Genomic DNA, 24,999 nt, shown 5'->3' with positions numbered 1-24,999 from the left:
GTTGAAGTCCTATTTACACATGTGCCACACAAATCTATCTTCTTGCAGGTGAAATGTTCAAAGAACACGGCCAACCGTACGAAAGTGAAATTCCAACGGACGACAAGATCTCGTAGCTATATTACACACTGCGAGGCTCTTGTAATTAGCTGTTGTTTCACTCTTTTCACTGTACCATATTATGAGATCTAGATTGACTTGTTCGAAATCCAGAGGAAAGCCCACAAGGACCAAAAAGTACCTGAACCAAATACTGTGGAAATCTTCAAGGACGGTCACACCAGCAAGAAGAAGGGCATGACTACACCAGTCAAAACCGTTGTTGTATGTCCTTAATCCTCATGCCTTGTAACTACTACTTACTCTGACTTGTGCCTTGAACTGCATGGTTTGCAGCCAATGTCTATTATTCTTTTCAATTTTATACACAATTGTCTTAGCATATCATTGCACCTTACAAGGTTTAAAAGAGAGGAGTGATGTTCCTTTGATCTTGACCCGTAATCTAGTTCCACGCTGGACTTGCCCACACAATGTTACAATTGCCTGTTTGTCTGTTCTCAGCTGTTTTGTGATATGAATGATGTCATACTATGCTTACCGTATTATAAACTTCACCTCTTTATCCTTAGCCCTCAATACAATGTGAAGAAATAGACAATACATTAGCGATGGTACATGGTCATATGTTTGGAACCTGGTTTTATTATGTACTTTGCAATGAAATACAACTAATATTTTACATGGGTTCACCAGAATAAGTTCTGTATATAGACCAAAGCTATTTTGTTTGGTTTTTGTTGGGTGGTTGGTGCGACATATGCCAATGGATGGCTTACCATTGTGGGAGCCAATAAAACATCGCCGGTGCTTGGAAACGAGATAAGGCGAAGAAATGCACGCCGGCAAATCTTACCCAGCTTCAGGGCTCTCCATGGAGATAACACCCCTAATGCTGCTCTACGGGGTCTCCGCATGATCACTACCTCGGTGGGTTGCTACAGAGTGCTCCTTGAGCTGTTCGGTGGAAGGATGAGGGAGGGCTAGGCTAGCCCGCTCCTCTTCTCCTTGTGGTTTCTCAAATCTATCCAAAGAGTGACCTCCCCTGCATGGGAACCCTGGGGGGTTTATATAAGCCTACCCCCTGGGGTACAATGGTAATCCGGCTGGGCATGGGCCCCAGCCGTCTGTGTCTACGCCCGCCGGCTTCTCCGCCGACTGGTGGGGCCCGCCGACTGGTGGGCCCGCCGGCTGCCGACCCTTTGGCCTACAGACCGGCCCCACCGCTCGGGGGTCTTGTCGGGGGCCGGTTACTGTTACCTTGCCCCTGGTGATGATGGCTATGTCGTGGTAAGCATGGTGCCGCCGCGAGGCGGCTCATCACTGTAGCCTTACCTTCTCTTGTCTCCTTAATGAAGCACCTCCTTGGAGGGAGGGAGTTGGCCGGCTGTTGGAAGCCGGCCATACCCTTGGCCGACTGTGGGAAGCCTGGCCGCCTTCAGGATCTCCCTGACCGAGGGGGACCGCCACCCACGGGTCGTACTGACCCCTCGCCGTGGGTGACGTCACGGTCATCGTGGCAATAGTGCCGCGCCGGACGGGGATGGCCGCCCCGTACGGTGCACTGTGGACATGCGTGCGTCGGGATTCAGGGGTGGCAGGCTTTACTGTAGCCACGCCCCGTCTGGTCACCGTTATGTGGGTGCAGACTCTGAGGGCAAGATCTTAGCCGCCTGCTGAGGGGCCGGCTCCTGGGAGTCGGCCCTTTTATGTCTGGCTTCTGGAAGTCGGCCTTCTCGGGGTCTTGTTTCTCAAGGATTTCAGGACTGGGCTGCCTTTGCGGAGCAGGCTCGAGAGGTAGCCGGCTGGGGGAAGACGACCCCATGTCTTGGAAGCTTGGAGGCTTGTTCGGCCTGTATTTTTTCTGAAGTACCAGGGGAAGCCGGCTAGGCTACCCGTGGTCATTTACTCCGACAGTAGTCCCCGAAGCTGGTTGGGCTCCGAGGCAGAAAAGAGTCAAGGAGCCCAGTCAGCTTCCTATCTTGAGGAGCCGGAAACCAGAAGCCGGTTTCGACTAGGCATGCCGTCTCTTAGAGATCTCGAAGTTTGAAGGCGGGTGCCAGTCGGTGCGCGAGTCCGGCTGTGAACTGGCCGCTCGTCATCTGCGCGCCACATGGCATCCTCTGGCTGGAGGGGCCTGCCAGCCCACGCGCGCGACGAGACGCCACCGTAGTCTGGGGCCCACCACTACAGGGCCTCGGCCCACGCGCGGATCTTCTGCGGCCTGGACGGACCGCGCGCGCCCCAGTGGCGGTTTCCCCATGCCGTAATGGCGCAATAATTGTGGGCCGTGGGGGGAGTGGGTGCAGTTAATCCCACACCCCCCACGTCCTGCCTCCTCGACTTCGCCGCACAAGGCTATAAGTAGGGGTAGAGGAGGGGAGCGCCAAAATGCTCACGCGCTCTCCCTCGCTCCGCCCCCTCCTTCTTCTTCCTCCTCTCGTCACGACAGCTACCTGCCGCCGCTCGGCCTTCCTGCCAATCCTCTTGGCTCGCCGCTGCTTCATCACAGCTGGATCGTGCGCCCTTTTTTGTCATACCTTTCTCGCCGCCGCGCCGTCCCCATGGTGTTGTCGAGCTCCTGGGACGGCTCCAACGTCCATGACGACCACGTCGACTTCCTCCGTCGGACGCGACGGTTGCCGGGCGCGGATCTCGTACGGGTCCGCCTCGCGCCGGAGAGGGAGATCTCGCCGGCGCCAGAAGAGGATGAGCGGGTGATCTTCCGCTCGCACTGCCTGCGTGGCTTCGGCATGCCGGCGAGCGGGCTCCTCCGCTCATTCCTTGAATTTTATCATCTCCAGGCGCATCACCTCACTCCCAACATGGTGATGCTGCTGTCGGCCTTCGTCACCCTGTGCGAGGGTTTTCTCGGCGTCCTCCCCACACTTGAACTGTGGGGAGAGTTCTTTCAGTGCAAGCTTGCCATTATCATAGAGGGCGTGCCCGCCCCATGTGGTGCCTTCATCGCCATGCGGAGGGCGAGAGATAACAACCCGTTTCTGTTGATCCCGCTGATCCAGTCGGTGAAGCTCTGGCAGAAGTCCTACTTCTACATGAAGAATATTGCTCCGCAAGGCGACTTCGTCAACCTGCTGGCTTACAAAGCCGGCCCGCCGGCTGGGAGGCAGCCTTCGTGGTCCTTCCGGTTTAGGTCGCCGTGTTCAGGCGGGTCCGCCTCCATTGCCCGGCTCCGGGTGATGATCCAGTCGGAGGGTCTGTCCGGGGCCGACCTAGTGGCCGCCTTCGTGGAGTACCGGGTGCTCCCGCTCCAGGGCCGACCTCATATGATCTGCCAGATGAGCGGCCGCTTTGACCCGTGCCGGCTAAGCACCAAGGAGATGCCTCACGCCGAGGTGTCTTACATGGTGAACTACATCTTCAACTGCAAGCTCCCCGAGGAGTGGCAGTATGGCAAGGTGTCGTACTCTCGCGCCAATCCTACACCGGTGGTAAGTTTCTCTTCCTCTTTGCTCATTGCCGAGTTCATGGTGGCCGACTCCTCACCAGCCGGCCTTTCATTGGCAGAACCCCATGCTTCCGCCAGCAGCCGGGACCGCAGGGGTGGAACGCCAGTTCCTCCCCGACCGTACGATGGACGCTGTAGACGACCCAGACCTGGGGGCGGCCGCCATGGAGGACGACATCGCGGGGAAGGCGGCGACGCAGGCGGGTCCGGGCTTGGGGCCGGCTTCAAGGACTGGCCAGATGACGACGAGGCCGAAGTCATCGCGTGCCGTCGACCGGCGCCCGAGCACCATGGTGCGGGCCCATCCGCCGGGCTGGCTACCTAGGGCGGCGCGCAGAAGCGCCGGGCCGCGTCGACCCACTTTGGCAGTCAGCCGAAGAAGCCCAAGAGTACCGCGGCGGCGACCAAGCGGGACGAGGCGGTCTCAGCGTAAGTGTCGCTGTTCTTATGCCTTTCTTTTTTCTTCTTCTTCGGTTGATGTTTCTCCAAACCCTTTTTTCTCAATTTATCAAACAGGGCCCCTCTTTCCCTTGGGCGAGTCCCGGCTGCCTCCATAGTCGGAGTCGTAGGAGGGTCTTCAAACTCGCGCCGGGTAGATCCACGCGCCGACCTCCTAGAGGCGACGGAGCGGAACACTCGGGAAGCGCGAGAGGAGCGGGAGGCGGAGGAGTGGAGGGTGGCTCGGGAGGCGGAGCAGAAGTCGGCGGAGACGCGAGCCGTCGCAGCCGCCAAGGCCCAGGCGAAGGCCGCAGACGCGGAGAGGGAGGCGGAGGCGGAGGCCCTGCGGGACCAGCCTCAGCAGTTCGTCATTCCCCTCCATGCCGCAGCTCCTCACACCCCTGTGCCCCTGTTGGAGGTAGCCGGCCGCGGCCAGCCAGAGATGGGGAGGGAGACGGCGCCATCGCCACCGACTGTAGCGGGCCGAGGAGGCCGGTCTGAAGTGCCACCAACGCGGCCGGCTGGGGGCGAGCTGACGGATCTTGTGATCTCGTCACCGCTTCGCCGGCGCGCGGGGAAGGCGACTTCAGCGCCGGACACGCAGAAGACCGTGGACACCGGCGCGTCTGCCCAGGACCTAGAAGCGGCCAGCGACAGCTCGTCCGGGTGGACGTGGGCGGCGGGACAGCCGTGCTGAATGTGGTGGCGCAGGACGTCCGGAGCCGGCTTCAGGCCCAAGCCACCGTGCTGAAGCAGTACACCCAGGAGTTTCTCACGACGCGGTCGGTTATTCGGGTGAGTCCGCCTGCTCCTTTGATTGCTTTTTTAATTTCTTCCGTGGGGGCGCGTTAGCGCACCCACTGGGTGTAGTCCCCGAGTTCTGAGCCGGCTGCTGAGCAGGCGGCTTGGAACTTATTGGAAAGCTTGATTACCATCTTGTTCTTACTCACGTCCCTTGTCTTCTCTGCAGGAGTACCATAACCTCCGCGCGGCCGCCTTCAACTCCCAGGCCCAGGAGTTGAATCAGAAAGCCACTGATCTGACCGAGAGCCGGAGTAAGCGCTCTATTTTTCTTTTAAGTGGGGCGCATCAGCGCACCCACTGGGTGTAGTCCCCGAGATTCGGGCCGACTACCGAGTAGTCGGGTCGGATCTTTTCCTGACAACTTCTTTATTTATATTGTAGGGGCCAATGCCGACTTGAGGAGCCAGCTGAGCGGATCCCAGACCACCCTTCGTGCCAAGGAGGCCGAGTGCACCGCCCTGGCTCAAGAGCGTGACCGCCTGGCCAAGAGGTTGGCCCACCAGGAGGAGAGCCACAGGGCGGCCCTGAAGGCGGCACAGGACAGCGAGGCCGCCCTCAAAGCCGAGTATGAGACCGAGGCGGCAAACTGGGCCGAGATGAGGCAGGCGCTGAGCCAAGGCTACAGCCGGGTGGAAGAGTTGATTGACGGTAGGCCGCCTTCTTCTTTGCTTCCTTGCCTGCCTTCTACTATCTGATTCATTTTTTGATTTTGTGTCGCTGCTTTCCTCTTTGCGTAGATTAGTTCCCCGGCTAATCAGCCGCCGCCACCCAAGCCATCGAGGCCTACCGCGACACGTGACGGCAGGCAGGGGCCGAGATTGCGCTGAATGCCATCCGGTCACTTGAGGAGGAGCTTCTGGGGCTTCAAGCCCGCCTGCAGCCGACCCATCGCATGCTCCGCTGTCTTCAGCGCGCCGGAGCGCAAGTGCTGGCCGCCCTCTGGCCTGGCGAGGTGATTCTGCACACCCCAAGTCGGACCGCCGACTGGCTGGAGGTCGTAGTCGGCCGCTTCGGGGCTTGGAAGGCGTCAGCGGCCCGCTCCGGTGCTGGGCGGGCTCTGGAGTTCGTCCGGGCTTGGTATCCTGGGCTGAACATGGACCTGCTGAGCACCTGGCGGCAGGAGGCTGACGAGGAGCTGGAGGCAGTGCGGCCGGCTATCATCCAGCGTGCCTCAGTGATCGCCGAGTATACCGATACCAGCGCCTTTGCTCCTGAGGTGGATGACGCCAGCGTCGCTCAGCCGGAGGAGTGGTTCGGGCTGAACCCGGCCGAAGGTGAGGACTCGGCAGAGGAGATTGCCTCCAGTGATGAGGGCGAAGAGGAGGAGGGAGAGGATGACGAAGACGCTGCGCCGGATGGTGAAGCGACCAGCCCGCCTCAGCCCGGTCGTGCTTCCAGCAACGATGCCGAGACTCGCCAGCCGGTCACTCCTCCGGCCGGCACCGCCGACTCCGCCAACCTACCCACTCGCCTGTTGCTCCCTTGGCTTGATCCGCCGTCCTAGCTTTCCTGCTTGTTACTTCTTTGAACAATCTTTAAATTTGCGCAGTTCCACCCACTGGGGGTGTATTCAGACTATGTTGAATGCTGGCCTTTTGAAGGTCTTTTGTGTAAATATTATGCATGTGTTTGGCTTCCGCTTATGTTTGCTTTTTATCCTTTGGCTTTTTCCTTTGCCGCCTTCCCTTAGCCGCCGCTGCTCTGCAGTCTACGGCCGGAGAAGGACTTGGTCATTTTTGGGAAGGCAAGTACTTGAGCTATCTCAGATTGTAGCAAGGTGAGCGGGAAGCCGGCCAGCCGACTCCTCTAGTAGTCGGCTGGCAGGGTGGGAGGCCGGCTCGTGTTATGTAAGTTCGTTAGTCCTTAGCCGTTTTTTCGCATGGGCATCCTTTCCTGCCCTTGGCTCTTGCCAGTCTGACAGTCGTTTCTTGGAGCTGCGACTTTTGGCAAGAGGGGGCTTGTGTGTCGGCACACTACTTGTCTAGCTGCAGGTGGAACTTCAGGTATAACTTGAGGCGGCGATTCCCCGGGCCGACTGGTCGAACCCGGTGCCGGACAAAGAAAGCAAGTGTAGCAACATAATCGTATGCGTGATACTCATCTTTCATAGATAAAAGAGGGTAGTCCCTGAGTACTCCTCGAGGCACCCCTTGTCTCGTACTTAGTACAAAAGGTAGCGTGCTATGTACTGCTTTTTAACTGTAAAATCTTCGGAGGAGATTGGCTTTCCACGGTCGGTCCGACTCCTTGCCGGAATCGTCTCTCTTGCGTGCCTTCTGCTTCTGCGCGTCGATTAGGTAGTAGGAGTCATTGCCTAAAGCTCTACTGATGATGAAGGGGCCCTCCCAAGGGGCCGAGAGCTTGTGCTGGCCGGCTGTTCGCTGGATCAGCCGGAGCACAAGGTCGCCCTCTTGGAAAGATCTTGGCTTGACCTTCCGGCTGTGGTAGCGGCGCAGACCCTGCTGATAGATGGTGGACCGACTGAGAGCTAACAGTCGGCCCTCTTCCAGTAGGTCGACGCCGTCTTCTCATGCTTCCTTGGCTTTCGCCTCCGTGTACATGGTGACCCGAGGCGAGTCGAACTCGATGTTAGTTGGGATGACGGCCTCGGCACCATATACAAGGAAAAAAGGGGTGAAGCCGGTCGATCTGTTTGGGGTAGTGCGCAACTCCAGAGGACGGCTGGCAGCTCATCGAGCCAGCAGCCAGCCGAACGCTCCAGTGGCATGACCAGTCGGGGCTTGATGCCTGAGAGGATGAGGCCGTTTGCTCGCTCGACCTGGCCATTTGACAGCGGGTGGGCAACGGATGCTAGGTCCAGCCGGATGTCGCGTGTTGCGCAGAAATGTGCCAGTGCTCCCTTTGCAAAATTTGTGCCATTGTCGGTGATGATGCTATGTGGTAGGCCATACCGGGTTATAATATCTGCGATGAATGTGACGGCAGTCGGCCCATTCAGCTTTTTGATCGGCTTCGCCTCAATCCACTTGGTAAATTTGTCCACAGCGAGGAGCAGATGTGTCATGCCGCCGCGTGTCGTCTTGAACGGGCCCACCATGTCCAGCCCCCAGACGGCAAAGGGCCAGGTCAGGGGGATGGTCTTGAGTGCCGAAGTCGGTAGGTGTTGCTTGGAGATGAAAACTTGGCACCCATTGCAGTTTTTTGACTAGTTCCTTGGTGTCTTCCAAGGCAGTCGGCCAAAAAAATCCGTGGCGAAAAGCCTTGGTGACGAGTGATCTTGAGGCTGCATGGTGGCCGCATTCACCTTGGTGGATGTCCCTGACGATTGTTGTGCCCTTCTCTGGTTTGACGGAGTGCTGGAGGACTCCAGTGAAGCTGCGCCTAACAAGCTCTCTGTTGACGATTGTGTAGGCTCCGGCTTGGCGTTGAACTTGTCTTGCCGAGATCTCGTCGGTTGGCAGCTCTCTGTTTATTAAGAAGTGGAGGATGGGCTGGGCCCAGGATGGAGTTGTGACTTCTTCTATTGTCAGGACTGCCACTGTGATAGGGGCGGGTGGGCTGGGTAGTGAAGAGTTGGGGTCGGAGTCGGCCATCACCTGTTGTGTTGATGTAGTCCCCAGGCCGACTGCAGTAGTCCCTGGGCGAGTTCCGAATTCCCCGGGCCGGGTGCGACTATGGCAGTCCCCGGGCCACCTGTTGGAGTCCCCGCGCCGCCTGCTTGGTTTCCCAAGTCGGATCCGACTGCGTTGGGGTCAGGTGGCACGAAGATGGAATCAGATTCTGGAGACGGCTTGATAGACGGCTTGAGGAGTCGGTGGAGAGAAACACCGGCTGGTATGGCTTGCCGGGTGGATCCTACTCGTGCCAGGGCATACGCTTGCATGTTGTCAGCACGTGGTACATGAAGGAACTCACATCCTTCAAAATATCCACTGATTTGCTGGATGAGGAAACGATAGCTCGCCATGTTTGCGTCTTTGGCGTCCCAGTCACCGGATGACTGCTGGACCACCAAATCTGAGTCGCCATAGCACAAGATCCGGTGGATGCCGAGTTCTTTGGCTAGCCGGAGCCCGTGTATGAGCGCCTCATACTCAGCCACATTGTTGGAGGCGGCAAAATGAATTTGCAATGTATACTTGAGCTTGTCGCCCTTGGGAGAGGTGAGGACGATGCCGGCTCCCAAGCTGGTGTGCATCTTGGACCCATCGAAGTGCATCCGCCAGTGAGTGGAGTCGGGAGCCGGTGGTAGGTATTGGGTTTCGGCCCAATCGATGAGGAAGTCGGCCAGTGCCTGGGACTTAATGGCGGTGCGGGGCTGGTAGAAGATCGCGTAGGGGGGCAGCTCAATGGCCCATTTGGCCACTCGGCCAGATGCATCCCGGCTGCCTATGATCTCGGCAAGCGGGGAAGTACATACGACCGTAATGGGGTGCTCTTGAAAATAGGGCTTCAGTTTCTTGGCAGCGAAGTACACACCATAGCACATCTTCTGGTAGTGTGGGTAGTTCTGCTTCGAGGTGGATAAGACTTCACTTAAATAATACACCGGCCTCTGAACCGGCTGAGCCCGGCCTTCTTCTGGGCGTTGGACTACGATGACAGTGCTGACCACCCGGCTAGTAGTGGCAATGCAAAGGAGCATGGGCTCCTTTTCAGCCGGTCCCGCCAAGACAGGTGGCGTGGTCAGCATCTTCTTTAGCTCGTGGAAGGCTTGATCCGCCTGGTCGTTCCACTCGAAATGAGTGGACTTCTTCATGAGTCGGTAGAGGGGGAGGGCCTTCTCTCCAAGCCGGCTGATGAAGCGGTTCAGGGAAGCCAAGCATCTGGTGAACTTCTGGACATCCCGCAGCTTGGTGGGAATCTCCATTCTCTCTATGGCCTTGATCTTTATTGGGTTGCACTCGATGCCGCGTTCGGAGACCAGGAAGCCTAGGAGCTGGCCGGCTGGTACTCCGAATATGCATTGCTTGGGGTTGAGCTTGATTTGGAATCGGCGCAAGTTTTCAAATGTTTCTCTGAGGTCTTCCAGCAAGGTGCCACGCTTCTCCGTCTTCACCACAATATCATCTACATAGACATGAGCATTTCTGCCGAGCTGCTTGAGGAGGCATTTTTGCATGCAACGCTGCAAAGTGGCACCGGCATTTCTCAAGCCGAATGTCATAGTCAGGTAGCAGAAGGCTCCGAATGGTGTGATGAAGGTGGTTTTCAGGCGGTCAGCTGGATCCAGCTTTATCTGGTGGTAACCTGAGTAAGCATCCAAGAAGATCAACAGCTCGCATCCGGCTGTGGAGTCTATTACTTGATCAATCCTTGGCAAGGCAAAGGGATCTTTGGGGCAAGCCTTGTTGAGGCTAGTGTAGTCTATACACATGCGCCACTTGTTGTTTTTCTTCAGCACGAGGACCGGGTTGGTGAGCCATTCTGGGAAAAAACTTCCATAATGAAGCCGGCTGCCAGAAGCCGGGCTATGTCTTCTCCCACAATCCTTCTCTTCTCCTCCGATAGTCGGCGGAGAGGCTGTTTGACTAGTTTCGCACCTTCTCGGACATGTAGCTTGTGCTCGGCGAATTCCTTCGGCACACCCAGCATGTCCTTGGGGACAATGCGAAAATGTCCCGATTCTCTCGGAGGAAATCGGCGAGCTCGCCTTCCTATTTGTTGTCCAGGTTTGCACCGATGGTGGCAAACCTTTCTGGGTGATCTGGGTCCAGAGGTACCCTCTTTGTTTCTTTGGCCGGCTGAAAGGAACCTTGGGCACCACACTCCTTGGGGTCGGGGGACAGGGCCGAGTGCTAGCCGGTCATGGCCACGACTCGGTCCAATATCTTCTTCTCTTGAGCAATTACAAGGGACTCGGCCAAAGGATTTCTTGTAGTCTCCGGCTATGGTGATGATGCCCTTGGAACTTGGTATCTTCATCTTGAGGTAGGCATAATGGGGTACAGCCATGAACTTGGCCAGGGCAGGTCGGCCAAGCAACGTGTGGTAAGAGCTCTCTAGATCCACCACTTCAAACCACACCGCCTCTCGGCGGAAATGATCCTTGTCCCCAAAGAGGACATCTATCTTGATCTTGCCGATTGGGGAGCAGGACAAGCCGGGTACGATGCCATGGAACACAGTCCGACTGGGCATGAGCTGCTTCGTCTTGATACTCAACTTCTCGATGGTGTCGCGGTATAGGATATTGATGATGCTCCCACCATCTATCAGAACACGGGAGAAATGGGCGGCTCGCCTTTCCGTAGCGAGGGTGGTGTCCAGAACCAATGCGTAGGAGCCGGGAGACGGCATCACCTCTGGGTGATCTGTCTGGCTCCAGCTATTAGGCCTTTCTGACCAGTGCATGAATTCTGGGTTGTTGGAGGCGACTGCGTTGACTTCTTGGTGTTGTTGGCGCCGGCTATGCCGATCTTCTGGATAGCTGGTGAAGACGACGTAGGCGGCATGCTCGTCAGGGTACTTGTCTTGAACTGCCCCGACAGCTGGTCGAGCGGCCGGCTGCGGAGGAGCCGGAGGCGGCTGACCAACAAGGGGAGGCGGCGCCATCCCCTCACCCTTGGAGATCCGAGTGAGCCAATGGCATTTTTTGGTCGTGTGATTTGAAGGCTTCGTGCCGCTGTGAAACTTGCAGGGGGCATCAAGTGCTTGCTCATAGGAGAAAGCCGGCTGCCAAGCCGGCCTGCCGCCCTTCTGCTTCTTGGGTGCGGGCCGTCCTTCGGGTTGTTCGTCTTCGACTGTGGCCACCTGTCGACTGGTGGAAGGCGGTAGGGGAGCCATGCGCTTGTGGTTGTTCTGGTGCAGGCATCAGCTGGATTCTCCAGCCGGCGTTTTGGGACTCGGAGCAAGCACCTTCCCGGAGGCGTCTACTCGGAGCTCGGTCTTCATCGAGGAATCCGTCGTGGCGTATTTATCAGCTATGACCAGTAGCTCGTCAAGCATAGTCGGCTCGTCGCAGAGGAGTCGGTGCTTGAGGAGGGTGCCTTCTCGGCACCCGGCGGTGAAGTACTCTATAGCTTCGACCTCGTGCACTCACTCACGGGAATTACGGAGCTCGGCCCACCGCGTGAGGTAGTCGCAAGTCGATTCGTTGGGCCCTTGGACGCACAAGGAGAGCTGTCGGGGCTTAGGATCCCGCTTGTAGGTGCTGGTGAAGTTGCGTATGAAGGCTTCAGTGATGTCTAGCCAGCTGTTGACACTGTAAGGCTTGAGGCTGTTAAGCCAGGTGCGCGTCGTGCCTTGGAGCATGAGGGGCACATATTTTACGGCAACAGCCTATTGCCGTTTGCGATGCTAACCGCGGTGGAGTAGTCGATCAACCAATCTTCCGGCTTCACGGAACCGTTGTACTTGGGCGTGTCTCTTGGGAGGGAGAACCCTTTGGGGAAGGGCTCGTCGCGGATGAGGGGGCCGAAGCAAGACGAGCCGACATCATCTTCTTCTTCAAGGGCCATGGATCGCGCAAGGCGGTCGAACCGGTGGCGGGCATCATTCTCGCCGACTCCTTCGCGACGACCCAGCAGGCCGCTGAGAGTCGGGTGTGTGACAGGCGGCGGGGTAGGGTATCTCTCCCCACGAGGCGGAGGAGGAGGAGGGTTGCCCCGCCACTCCATGGCTCGAGGGCGGCCCTCGGCGTCACGCTTGATGGAGATACGAGTCTGGCTGCGGCTGGCAGCCGGCTCCTTTTCTTTTCTCACGCGGGCGTTGCCCGCGGTCGGTGTTCAGGACGTTGAGCCGTGCTCTCGGCGCGGGGGAGGACTCTCGGCGCGGACGCCGGCTTCATGCCGCTCTGTGGCCACGTCGATAGTTGTTGGATGCGTTTGGTCATGTAAGGGAGCTCATCAGGCCCTAGCCCATTCAACTCGTCTGCGGCCGCCTGGGCGCGCAAGTTCTCGAGAGGCGTGGCATAGACTAGGCGGTCTGCTCCCGGCATGTCGGTGATAGCCGCGCCGTGTTTCTTGACGATACCGACGTGGCTCATCCCGTCGGGAGGCGACGTGGCGAAGGCGGCTCGGTTGACCTCGCGCTGGTGAGCCTCGGTGAGGCGTCTCATGGTGGCGAGCCTCGGTGAGGCGTCTCATGGTGGCGAGCCTCTGGCCCTCCGCAACGAGGGCGAGGCGGCGCGCCTCCAATGTCTTGGCGTCCGCGTCGGCCGGGACGGGGACGAACAAGTCGTGCAGCGCCGCCTGCAGAGCGTTGTGGGCGTTTTCGCCTGAGGAGGCACCGTGGCTGATAACCAGTACCTCGGTAATGGCACTGCCGCTGCTGAAGGCTTGAGGAAGAGGGTCATTGATGACCATCATGTTGGTGGGGAAGGCATCAAGGGATGCCGTGTCGGAGTCGACAAGAATCTGGTCGGTGGAGCCAACCGACTCCAAGTCCGCAGCAAGCTCACCGGAGACGTGGAGTTGATCGAGGAGGCTGACGAGGTGGCTCTCGGGGCAGTCTGTGCCTGTGTCGGATGCGGGCTCGTCAGAGATGCGAGCCTCGCCAAGAAGATCGGCGAGGCAGCTCGCCCCGGAGGCGTCGGCGACGTCTTGCAGCGCGTCGGGGCAAGCGCCATCGGGCAAGCCAGGCTGGCTACGCACGTTGGGAACAAAGAGGGTTCCCGTCCAGAGCAGGTCTACGGACGACGGTGCACCTGGCCCCATGGTGGACGCCAAATGTCGGGTGGTTGGTGCGACATATGCCAATGGATGGCTTATCATTGTGGGAGCCAATAAAACATCGCCGGTGCCTGGAAACGGGATAAGGCGAAGACATGCACGCCGGCGAATCTTACCCTGCTTCAGGGCTCTCCGTGGAGATAACACCCCTAATGCTGCTCTACGGGGTCTTCGCATGATCACTAGCTCGGTGGGTTGCTACAGAATGCTCCTTGAGCTGTTTGGTGAAAGGATGAGGGAGGGCAAGGCTAGCCCGCTCCTCTTCTCCTTGTGGTGTCTAAAATCTATCCAAAGAGTGATCTCCCCTGCATGGGAACCCGGGGGGGTTTATATAGGCCTACCCCCCTGGGGTACAATGGTAATCCGGCTGGGCATGGGCCCTAGCCGTCTGTGTCTACGCCCGCCGGCTTCTCCGCCGACTGGTGGGGCCCGCCGGCTGCCGACCCTTTGGCTGACAGGCCGCCCCACCGCTCGGGGGTCTTATCGGGGGTTGGTTACTGTTACCTTGCCCCTGGTGACGATGGCTTTGTTGTGGTAAGCATGGCTACAGTGCCGCCGCGAGGCGGCTCATCACTGTAACCTTACATTCTCTTGTCTCCTTAATGAAGCACCTCCTTGGAGGGAGGGAGCAGGCCGGCAGTTAGAAGCCGGCCATACCCTTGGCCGACTGTGGGAAGCCTGGCCGCCTTCGGGATCTCCCTGACTGAGGGGGCCCGCCACCCACGGGTCATACTGACCCCTCGCCGTGGGTGACGTCACGGTCATCGTGGCAACAGTGCCGCGCCGGACGGGGATGGCCGCCCCATACGGTGCACTGTGGCCATGCGTGCGCCGGGATTCGGGAGTGGCAGGCTTTACTGTAGCCACGCCCCGTTTGGTCGCCGTTATGTGGGTGCAGACTCTGAGGGCAAGATCTTAGCCACCTGCTGAGGGGCCGGCTCCTAGAAGTCGGCCTTCTTGGGGTCTTGTTTCTCAAGGATTTCAGGGCTGGGCTGCCTTTGCGCAGCCGGCTTGAGAGGTAGCCGGCTGGGGGAAGACGGCCCCGTGTCTTGGAAGCTTGGAGGCTTGTTCGGCCTGTATTTTTTCTGAAGTACCAGGGGAGGCCGGCTAGGCTACCCGTGGTCATTTACTCCGATAGTTTTGCTGCCTCCTTAATATCTTCTGTTCTGGTACAACTAATATAAAACCTCAACTTTTCAGCGAGCTATGGAAAAAATGTTGGAACCGCCACCTTCTGAAGGTGGCGAGGCAACTATAACCGCAATGTCAGCTCTTGCTGCAGTGGGTCAGTACCTGTCCACTAACAGTGCCAAAAGAACGTTCCTGCATAATACTGGGTTGGTTGTTAAGGCAATATCGTCCAAACTGCCTCATGATCAAGATATGCAAGCTCAAAGCAATGTTGTATCTGCGCTCCAGACACAAGCCCATTCCCTAACAGAGACCCTTTGTGAAACAAGGAGAAACATTGCTCAATGTCGTCAAGATATGCATGGTTTTGAAACCAGACTATGAGACATTTGCTATGTTGTTCAGGAGCCTAGGGGAAATGAAGGCGAGGGTTATGGTGGTCCATCGGACAATACATCATGAAAATGTAACAGTCAGGTCAAATGAACTGAGCATCTAAACTTCTGGTGGTGCATTTATCTACTAGACTGTTAAGTTTTCTGCCAACCTTGCTTTTGTTATATAGTTGTAATTTGTTTTGGTGCGATACAAAATTTATTCTTATCGTGCAGCCACCGGCTGAAGAAAACAACAAGCCATTTTTGTATAGCGTAGGGTGTTCCCTATATTTGCACAGGTGGCGATCTTTGATGCCGAGTGGATGTAATCTGTGCAATCGCCTTAATAGCCTAGCATTAGTTTCGGCCTTATTTATTTCTTAGTCTTCTTTTTCTCTGGTTTGCTAGTGGCCGCAACTACCATGGGCCATATACAAGACGTAGGATCCATGGGTCTCCTACGGGCCGTCGATAAATGGGCCTATAATCGGTGGGCCTCGGGCCGTCGGATAAATGGGTCTACATGGGCCGTAATCAGGCGTAATTAGTATCAGCCCAGCACGGTAACAAGCCGTTAACAAGCCGTAGGATAGCAAAGGCTTAATTTTGTCACAGGCATAACGAGTCGTTAATGGGCCAGAATATAGGACGGGCTAAAAATGGCGCAACGGGTTAACCGGCCAGAAACGGGCCGACTCTTGCCATGGGCCGAATTTGGCCCATTAGGGTAACAGGCCAGTAACGGGCCGACACTTGCCATGGGCCGAATTTGGCCCATTAGGGGAACAGGCCAGTAACGGGCTGAAAGTAATCGAGGGCCGAAAAGGAGCCCATGAACGTATGGGTCGTCAATAGGCCGAAAGCTAACACGGGCTAGAAACGGCCCATGTAAATCACGGGCCGTTAACGGGTATAAAGAAAATTATTGTTCATTATGGGCTAGAGTCACAGTGGGCCTGTAAAGGGCCGAAAGATATGAAGGCCTCGTATGGGCCAAAAGATGTCGTGGGCCATACATGGGCCGAAAGTGAAATGGGCTGGTGTTATATTCGACGGCCCACATGACGTTGTTGTGCCGATTTCCTTTAGGGCCTAACGGGTCGTGAGCTAACGGGGCCGTAAAATGGGCTATTTGGGAAGAGACCATTAACAGGCTTTTCATGGGCCAATCCATTAACTTTTGACCAAGTCAAACGGGACGGCTTTGGAAGCTAATGGGCCAGTGGTGGGCCATGGCACTTGTCGACATATCATAGGCGCCTATCTGACCCACTGACGAGCTGACACGTGTTTCGTCCGACTAATAAGAATTTTACACGTGGAATTTCCCATTGGTCGGGGCTGTTAACGGGTTATCGGATCAAAAACCTGACCCGATAGCTTAACGGCGTTCTGTTACGGTGGATGCCATATGTCGGTCACCCTTGACGAAAGCACTTCTGTGACGCACGATTTATCGTCATGGAAGTGGACACTTCCGTGATGATAATTTTGCTAATGTCATGGAACACTTCTACGACAACATAGGTATGACTATCTTGATTCTGTCATAAATTTGTCATGGATGTACATGCATGACAAAAAACGCGACCTACTATGACAAACACGTATCATCACTGAAGTGTATTTTTTGTAGTGATCAGCTGACCCCAGTGACACTGAGACTGCAGCTGCTCGTGATGATGATATATCTGATCTATCTGGAATGAAAGACAGCCTGAAGGGTGTGCTTACACATTATGAAGGTACATTAAAATGTGCAATAGTCTGGGTTTGCCCACCCTTCTTGGAAGATGGCCTCTTCTTGGACAATGTGCCATTGAAGCTGGGCTGTGTGAACTGCTATGTGACTGAAGTAAAGCCTCGATTCAATGAATTTGCCCTGAAGAATGTCCTAGGAGACTTCAATGAGCAAAGGACCATGGGAGAAACACTATTGCATCACATCCAGTGGCCACGAAAGGAAATAGAGTTCATCGATGAGATTCCTGAAGCCCCGCCAAGAGCAACCACTATCGCCCCTCAACTAGTGACGCTCTCCTTGCCACAACAACTCTCGCGGGCTAATGCATCAACCTGTGATCAGTCGGCCCGACTTTGTGGCATACAGGCCATGTCATCCTCTGCCAAAAAGTAGCCAGTGGCAAGGCCTACAACTGATGATGACACACCACCGTTTCATACGCCAGCCGCTGAAGCAGCGGGGGAAGACCCAGCTACAGCACATGCTCAGCAGACCAACCTGGTGGAACAGACTGCTAAGCAGTCTGATGCTTCGGAACCACCTGCTAAGCAGTTTGTAGGTCCAGAACCAACTGCTCATCAGTCCGTCGGTCCGCAGGAACGTGATCAGCATACCAATGCGTCAGCACTTCCTGCTCTGTAAACCAACGCGTTGGCACGGCCTCGTCAGCACACCGACAAGTTGGCACTACCTGCGCAGAAACCCGACATAGCTTCAACGCATGGTCAACAGTTCGATGCCTATGCTCCTACAACCCAGCAGTCCGTCATAGCAGCACCGCCAGCTCAACGGTTTGGCATAGATAAACCATCTACTATGAAGTCCGTCCAAGCTTCACCGTCTGCTCGGAAATTTACCTTGCATGCAACCAGATGTTCTGCCAGAAATGCTTTAAGTACTAAGAAGGAAGTGGCCAAAAAGGCTACAACCACGACCATGAGGAAGCGCAGCAGGAGAGTGAAGAGGAAAGATAACGATTGCCTCTTACTTAAAGCACTCATCGCACAGAACCAAATTAACAACAGCTTGTTCGAATTGGGGAATAATATTATTTCTGACGCCATGGATGATGAAGAAGTAGAATTTTTGCTTGCTAAAAGGAAAGCAGACGTACATGAAGCACGCAATTACGTCCATGGCCAGCCATTTCTTGTTGGCGAATACTTTGATGAGAGCAGCTCCAGTTGCCGCGAGTTACATGAATATTGCATGGATCAAGTGTCAGCAGGTTATCATGCTTTGCTAGTCCACTACAATAGAGATCATTTCAGACACGATGCTGGTTCCATCAATGTGACTTTCGAGGACTTACATCTCTTCTTGAACTTCAGCGTGCTCGATGCCACTCTTGTTAGATGCCTGATTTTGTAAGTACTTAACAAACTTTGATCAAATTCTCCATACAATGTTGTAAATGATAAACAACTAACTGCATTTTATTCCTCTCAGGGGATTAAACGCGCGGAGAAGAATAAGGGAGAGTGTGTATTTCATATATCCTGCATTAGCAAATGGCAGAGCATTAGATGGTAAGGACCGGCGGGACTGGGCCGTTAACACGGTCCTCCATATCTTCGAAAACACGTCCCATGCACAATCATTTCTCTGGCCATATCATGAACGGTAAGTCAAGTAAACAACCAAGCATACACTGATTGTCTTTCAGATTTCGACATCATTCCTGAGTTCATGTCTTTCTTAATATGTAGCAATCACTGGATATTGGTATTCATTGTTCCAAACAAGAACACAGTTTACTACATCGATTCTCTCAGAGAGTCAACAAACACTCAGGATCAGACGCATGTTCAACAATTCTTGGATAAGTATTGAATTCTATGATGTTGAAATTAATTTGCATTCATATCTGGTTCAATAATTGATGTTGTTAAAATTCATCATCATTTGCAGTGTGCTCGCATTGTGGAAAACTAAACTAGGGAACCTGTTCAAGACGGAACAACCCGTGCAGCACGGGATCGTTTCTCCGGTAACACACTAAAATCCTTTATTTTTGGAAAATTTATCCAACAATCTGCAAATACCTTTCCTTACACTAGTCAAATGTTCAAGCTTCTAAATAAAACTCTTTCTATTTTGTCCAAAAAATAATACATCTAACATGGGTTAGGTTGTTCCTAACAGGACAAATACATGACTAATTTTGTACAAAAAATTTCAGTGTCCTCAGCAAGAAGTAGGGACCAACCTTTGTGGATACTATGTTTGCAGACACATGATCTCCATCTGCAAATCTGCTGATAGTTGAGATGATCCTCGTGAATTAGTACCAGTAAGTCTATCTTAATTAATATCTTCTACTCCACTCATATGGCACATTCTGATCTTAAAAATACTGCAGCTCATCTTAAAATCGAGGACCCCTGAACCACCCCCGGCTGGTGAATTGCTGATGGTTCGGAGATTTATCAGCGACTTCTTCCTGGATCACTACATCAATACCACTAGTGATAATGAAGATTTCAGCATGCCTTCTCCTGAAACATTAAGTAAGAGTTAGCCCCTAAACATATAACACATGGATCCATTGTTTTGCATCGGATGACGTCTTCATATTTTGTACACTATGATTAATTATGTAATGCATATATGTGTGGACAAATCATTGGAATTTAGCTACCATATGTTCAATTGCAATTGTTGCGAAATCTAATGAATGTTCTTCCTGTAGACACTATTTGTTCAATTGAATATTGTGGCGAATTTGCTTTTTGCGTGTCGATTCAAAATGGTATATTTTTGTTTATTTGTTCAATTGAATATTGTGGCAAATTTTCTTTTTGCATGCCGATTCAAAATGGGATATTTTTGTTTTAACCTGGCAATTACTCCACACACGGTTCAACTAAATGAGTGTGTGCGATCCACATCGGAAAGCATACGCCAATCGTAGCGGAACCGTCGGTGATACACAGCAGATCGCACACGATTTGCGGCGCCACTACGTGTGCATAGGTTCTCCGGAACCATTTGTGATATCGTGTTATCGCACATGAGAACTGGTAGTAAACCTGCCCAATGCAAAACACAATCCCAGTCGTATTTTTTCAGGAAACGTGTGGGATCCCAAATGAAAAGCAAACGTCAATCTTGCGGCAACCGTCGGTGATACCTAACAAATCACAAATGGTTGCAGCAGTTGTATGTGTACGAAGGGGCTCCTGAACCATTTGTGATAGAACATTATCATAGATGGTAATTGTTGGAAAACGTGTGCGATGGAGTCTAGCATGGCAGACAAGTTACACAGAAAACTCATGTGCGATAGGGCACAAATCGCACGCAGTTCATATGTTGGCCCATGTGCCTTACATACTGTTTCCCAAACGGTTCGTTATGACAGTCCATATGGTTTCATTGCGTCATTAGAAACTCTTAATCACCGATACCACACGTGTGAAAGAATTTAGTGTGTGCTGCATCGCACACGATTACATTTTGGAAGGCCTCTAGATCACTGTTCCATATCCCCGACGGTTTCTGGGTCATGTGGGAAGGACCCCCTATCGCACACACTCACTTGGCAATGGTTCTGAAGGACGTCGTGGAAAGGGGTTTAAAATCATTCGTTTAGGACCGACACGCACCAGTGTGTGCAGGTCATTACGGCACACACAGTTGGTAAAACAGAAACGTTTGCGATATACACCATAATCCGAGACGGTTCACAGAGAGGAAACATGTGCAAGCATGCACACAGTTGCCGTTTGCAAGCGTGTGTGATGTCAGACACTATCACATACGGTGTGGGAAAACTAAATGTGTATGATTGTCTACCTATAGTACACGGTTTATAATCATGAACTGTTTGTGATGTGCCAGGCATCGTAAAACTCCCGTGCCTAGAATCTGCCTGGAAAACTCCCGTGCCTGGAATCTGCCTGGTTTTAGGCAGAACCAATAAACTCCGGCTGCGATGGCAATGTGAGCACAAATGAGTAGCAAGGATGAAGCGTTTGGGATATTCGAGGTATCGGAAACGGTTATATAGGGAAAACTGTATGCATCAAGGCTCCCTATCCCTGATGATTTCTGGGTCGTGTGGGAAGGACCCCCTATCCTATCTCCCACACTCACTTGGCGACGGTTCCAAATGTCGTCGCGGAAAGGAGTTAAAAACCATTTTTTTAGGACCGACGCGCACCAGTGCTAATACAATTGTGATGTGAAAATTTGGAAAATTTCAGGGGTCATTTGACCTTTTGAAGACATTTAAGTGATTTTCTAGCCATTTAATGACCATAATTGAAATTTGAACTACATCTACATGCAACGACTAACCATAACGGTTTGAAAATCATATTTGTGTACTTGTGTGCGAGTTAATTCCATGTGCAGTAAATTAGAAGGAATTTTCAAACATATTGGTCTCATGACATGGACACATGCATATGTATGCATGCAGTGCCATGGCATTTTAATACCAGAAAATTAAAAATCATCAGAAAAACATGAAACCTTGCTTGATGTAATGTCATGCCACCAAGATGATGTTGTAAAAAAATTGGCATGTTTGATGAAAGTTTGGATACACACCCCTCACAAACCGGAGCAACTCACTAGAAAGCTCATGGTTCCGAGAGGGAACAATGCATGTTTGATGACTAACGGGAGATAGCTTCCTCTTGCGGCCTTCAATTTTTTTTCTACATTTAACATGCACTAATACAATTGTCATGTGACAATTTGGAAAATTCTAGGGGTCATTTGAACTTTTAAAGACATTTTAAGTGATTTTCTAGCCATTTAATGACCGTAATTCAAATTTGAACTACATCTACATGCAACGCCTAACCACAACGGTTTAAAAAATCATATTTGTGTACTTGTGTGCGAGTTAATTCCATGTGCAGTAAATTAGAAGGAATTTTCAAACATATTGGTCTCACGGCATGGACACATGCATGGAGTGCCATGGCATTTTAATTCCCAAAAATTAAAAAATAATCAGAAAAACGTGAAACCTTGCTTGATGTAATGTCATGCCACCAAGATGATCTGGTAAAAAAATTGGCCTGTTTGACGAAAGTTTGGACACACTCCCCTCACAAACCGGAGCAACTCACTAGAAGCCTCGTGGTTTAAAGACATGCAACGGCTAACCATAACAGTTCGAAAAATCATATTTTTGTGTACTTGTGTGCGAGTGAAAAAATCATCTAACGATGTAAATATCTGGTGTTCAAAAAATAAAATGTAAAGATCTGGCAAGACAACCGCCCCCCACACAACTGGCACTCTATTTCGCGGCTCGAGGTTTGGTAGGTGAGTGGCGGGGGTCATTAATCAGACACGGTTCTATATTGGAAACCTTTAGCTATTATGTTCACACACGGATTTTGCTACGAGAATCGTGTGTAATTCAAACTACAGTACTCGTAAATTCCGGTGACCGGCGTGTGAACTATTCCCGTCGATCCAGATTCTAGCCGCCAATAAATACTACCTTGCTCACGTCGTCCAGCATGTATTCTCGTCTACATCCTCCCCTCGCTCGCCCTCTCTCTCAAATCTCTGCCATGGCACCGCGGGTCTGCCCATGCGCTTACGAGGAGTCGCCGGCCCCTCGAGGACGCTCACTCGAATAGCAGCGACGAGCACCCCTACGCGCCGCCGGACGAGGTTGGGCCGGCCCCCCAACTTTGGATTTGTTTTGGGGCCAGTACAATCTTTGTTTGTGGAAGTCGTTGCTGCCGCCTGAGAAAGACAAGCAAGTGATGTTCAAGAAGAAGATGGCGGAGGAGGAAGCCAGGTACCAGGCCGCTTGTGAAGCCCGTGATGCCACCTGGAAAAAGAAGGAGGCGGAGCTTTGGGGGCGGGCGCGTCATCATGTGGAGGAGGTGTACGAAGACGGGTACTTCGCGAGGAAGGTCATAGGCGCTGGGCACCTCGTCGCTGCATGGAGGTGGGCCGATAAGCTCCAGCGTGCCACCGAGGAGGTGCTCCGGTGGGCGCCCAACAAAATGGCAAGATCATTCGCGTGCGTCCGCCAGCAAGAGGCAGATCTGAAAGTGCTAGTTATCGACAAGAGGGGGGCGAATAGGTGATTTTTATGAAAGTCTTCAAAGCATGGGGGCTTTGAAGACAACTAGTAGAAAAGAACCTATTGATATGCAGCAGAAGGTAGACTACACTAGACAAGCCATTATCAAGTAAGCAATGAAGGGAAAGCATGAAGACTATCAGTAGCTAGGTACTTTGGATCAGGATGGAAGATAGTATGAAGCCAAACAACAACAGTCTTCACACAATGAAGTCAATCAGATCATGCAAGTAGGCAATGACTTCACGAAGACTAACTGTAAGTAAAGAGAGGTAAAGGATAGAAACAGTTGCTTGGTGAGGACAAGGATTTGTGGGACCAGTTCCAGTTGCTGTAACAACTGTACGTCTGGTGAGGGAGGCTGAGATTCAACTCAGAACACCGCGTCGTCACCTTATTCCCCTTGAGCTAAGGAGACACAGTCCTCGCCCAATCACTCTGGTAACTCTTCAAGGGATACTTCCAAACCTTCACAGACTTCATTCACCGGCAATCCACAATGACTCTTGGATGCTCAGAACGCGACTCTGAACCGGCTAGAGGATTCACAGTCCTCAAGTGTAACAAGTCTTCAGATCACGCAGACAAAAAGACTTCAATGATGCCTAACACTCCTTGGCTCTGGGTATTTAGGGCTTTGTCCTTGCAAGGATTTCTCTCTCAAATGCTTCGCAGGTGGGTTGCTCTCAAATGACAAAAGTCGTGCACTAACTCTGAGCAGCCACCAATTTATGGTGTAGGGGGTGGGCTATTTATAGCCAGGAGGCAACCCGAACTGATTTGTCTGAAATGACCCTAGGTCACTAAGGAACTGACACGTGTCTAACGGTTAGATTTCAAACACACGCGGCAGCTTGACTTGGGCTACAAAGCTGACTCTCCAGCACTGGATCAGATTTGCTCTCATTGTCTTCACTCAAAGACATAGGATTTGGTTGAGCATGGCTTCAGTCACTCTGACTTTGTTCACTTGGACCCCACTTAACAGTGCGGTGGTTCCTATGACTCAACAAAGAAGGAAAGGAAACTACGAAACAATTATGTCTTCGTACTCCATAGTCTTCATGTGAATGTCTTCTCGAGTCATAATCTTTGTTGTGAATATCTTCATAGACCACCATTGTCTTCAATGTCTTCACACATTTTTAGGGATCATCTCTGGTAGGTAAACCGATCAGTGAGGGACAACTACTGGTGTTATCCTGCAATTCTTACAAACACATTAGTCCCTCAACCAAGTTTGTTGTCAATACTCCAAAACCAACTAGGAGTTACACTAGATGCACTTACAATCTCCCCATTTTTTGGTGATTTATGATAAACTGGTTGAAGTTTTCAACGGGGATAAAAGTATGTGAAAGTTTAAGGATTTAAGACATTGTCTTCATAAGTAGCAAAACGGCTTTCCCCTAAAGATGTGCATATACGTAGTTTGCTTTTGAATGCAGATGCACATGGCAGGTTTTACTTTGTGGAGATCCTCTTCAACTTATGAAGACAATTCATCATGCATATAAAGATGTAGTGAAGATAATGACATGCATAATGACAAATGGACGTCTGTGGAATGACTTCATGTGGAATTTATCACCGCATCACAGAGTAGCAGGAAACATAGCAGACGACCATCAAGTTTAAGTGTTACAACCCAAAGAACCAAATGTATCAAAAATGAGAGTTGTAACCACTTTGGCAAAAAAATATAGCAACCACCCATATGGACCCGCTTGAAGACTATCAACTCATATGCTTCGCCCCCTTTTGTCCGTAATAACCAAAAAGGTTTTAAGACATAGAGCATCTACTCGTTCCCATCAGGAGTAGATGAAGTTGCAGGGTCGACGTTGGAGTTTGGTGGTGCAGAGGGGCCTGGTGCAGTGTCGAGACACGGCGAAGCCATGGTTGGTGAAGTGGTATCGTCTTCTTCATCGACGACTCGCGCAACAATAGTTGCAGCCGAAGATGAATACTCAGAATCTTCAATGGGAGGAGTCTAATGACAGCTTGCATTCGGGGGATGGCTTGGAATCAAATTTGAAGTCCTTTGTGAAGCCGTCTTCGCAAAGATCGTCTTCGGAGCATAGCAATGTGAGACTCTTCCAAGACCGTCGACAGGCTTCATGGGCAACAAACGAGTTCTTGGCGGCAAGATTGCGAATGTGATTGACATCCACCAAGATGCTCTGCATCTGATGCTGTAACCATTCATGGTGTTTATCATGTTTTTGATGTAAGTCCACAAGAAGCTCTCGGTCATTGAGTACATGATATTGCTTCTA

Source organism: Triticum dicoccoides, chromosome 6A, assembly GCF_002162155.2.
Source record: "Triticum dicoccoides isolate Atlit2015 ecotype Zavitan chromosome 6A, WEW_v2.0, whole genome shotgun sequence".
In the NCBI taxonomy this organism is placed as follows: Eukaryota; Viridiplantae; Streptophyta; class Magnoliopsida; order Poales; family Poaceae; genus Triticum; species Triticum dicoccoides.
The sequence above is the reverse complement of the archived record's forward strand: the minus strand, read 5'-3'. Positions refer to the sequence as shown.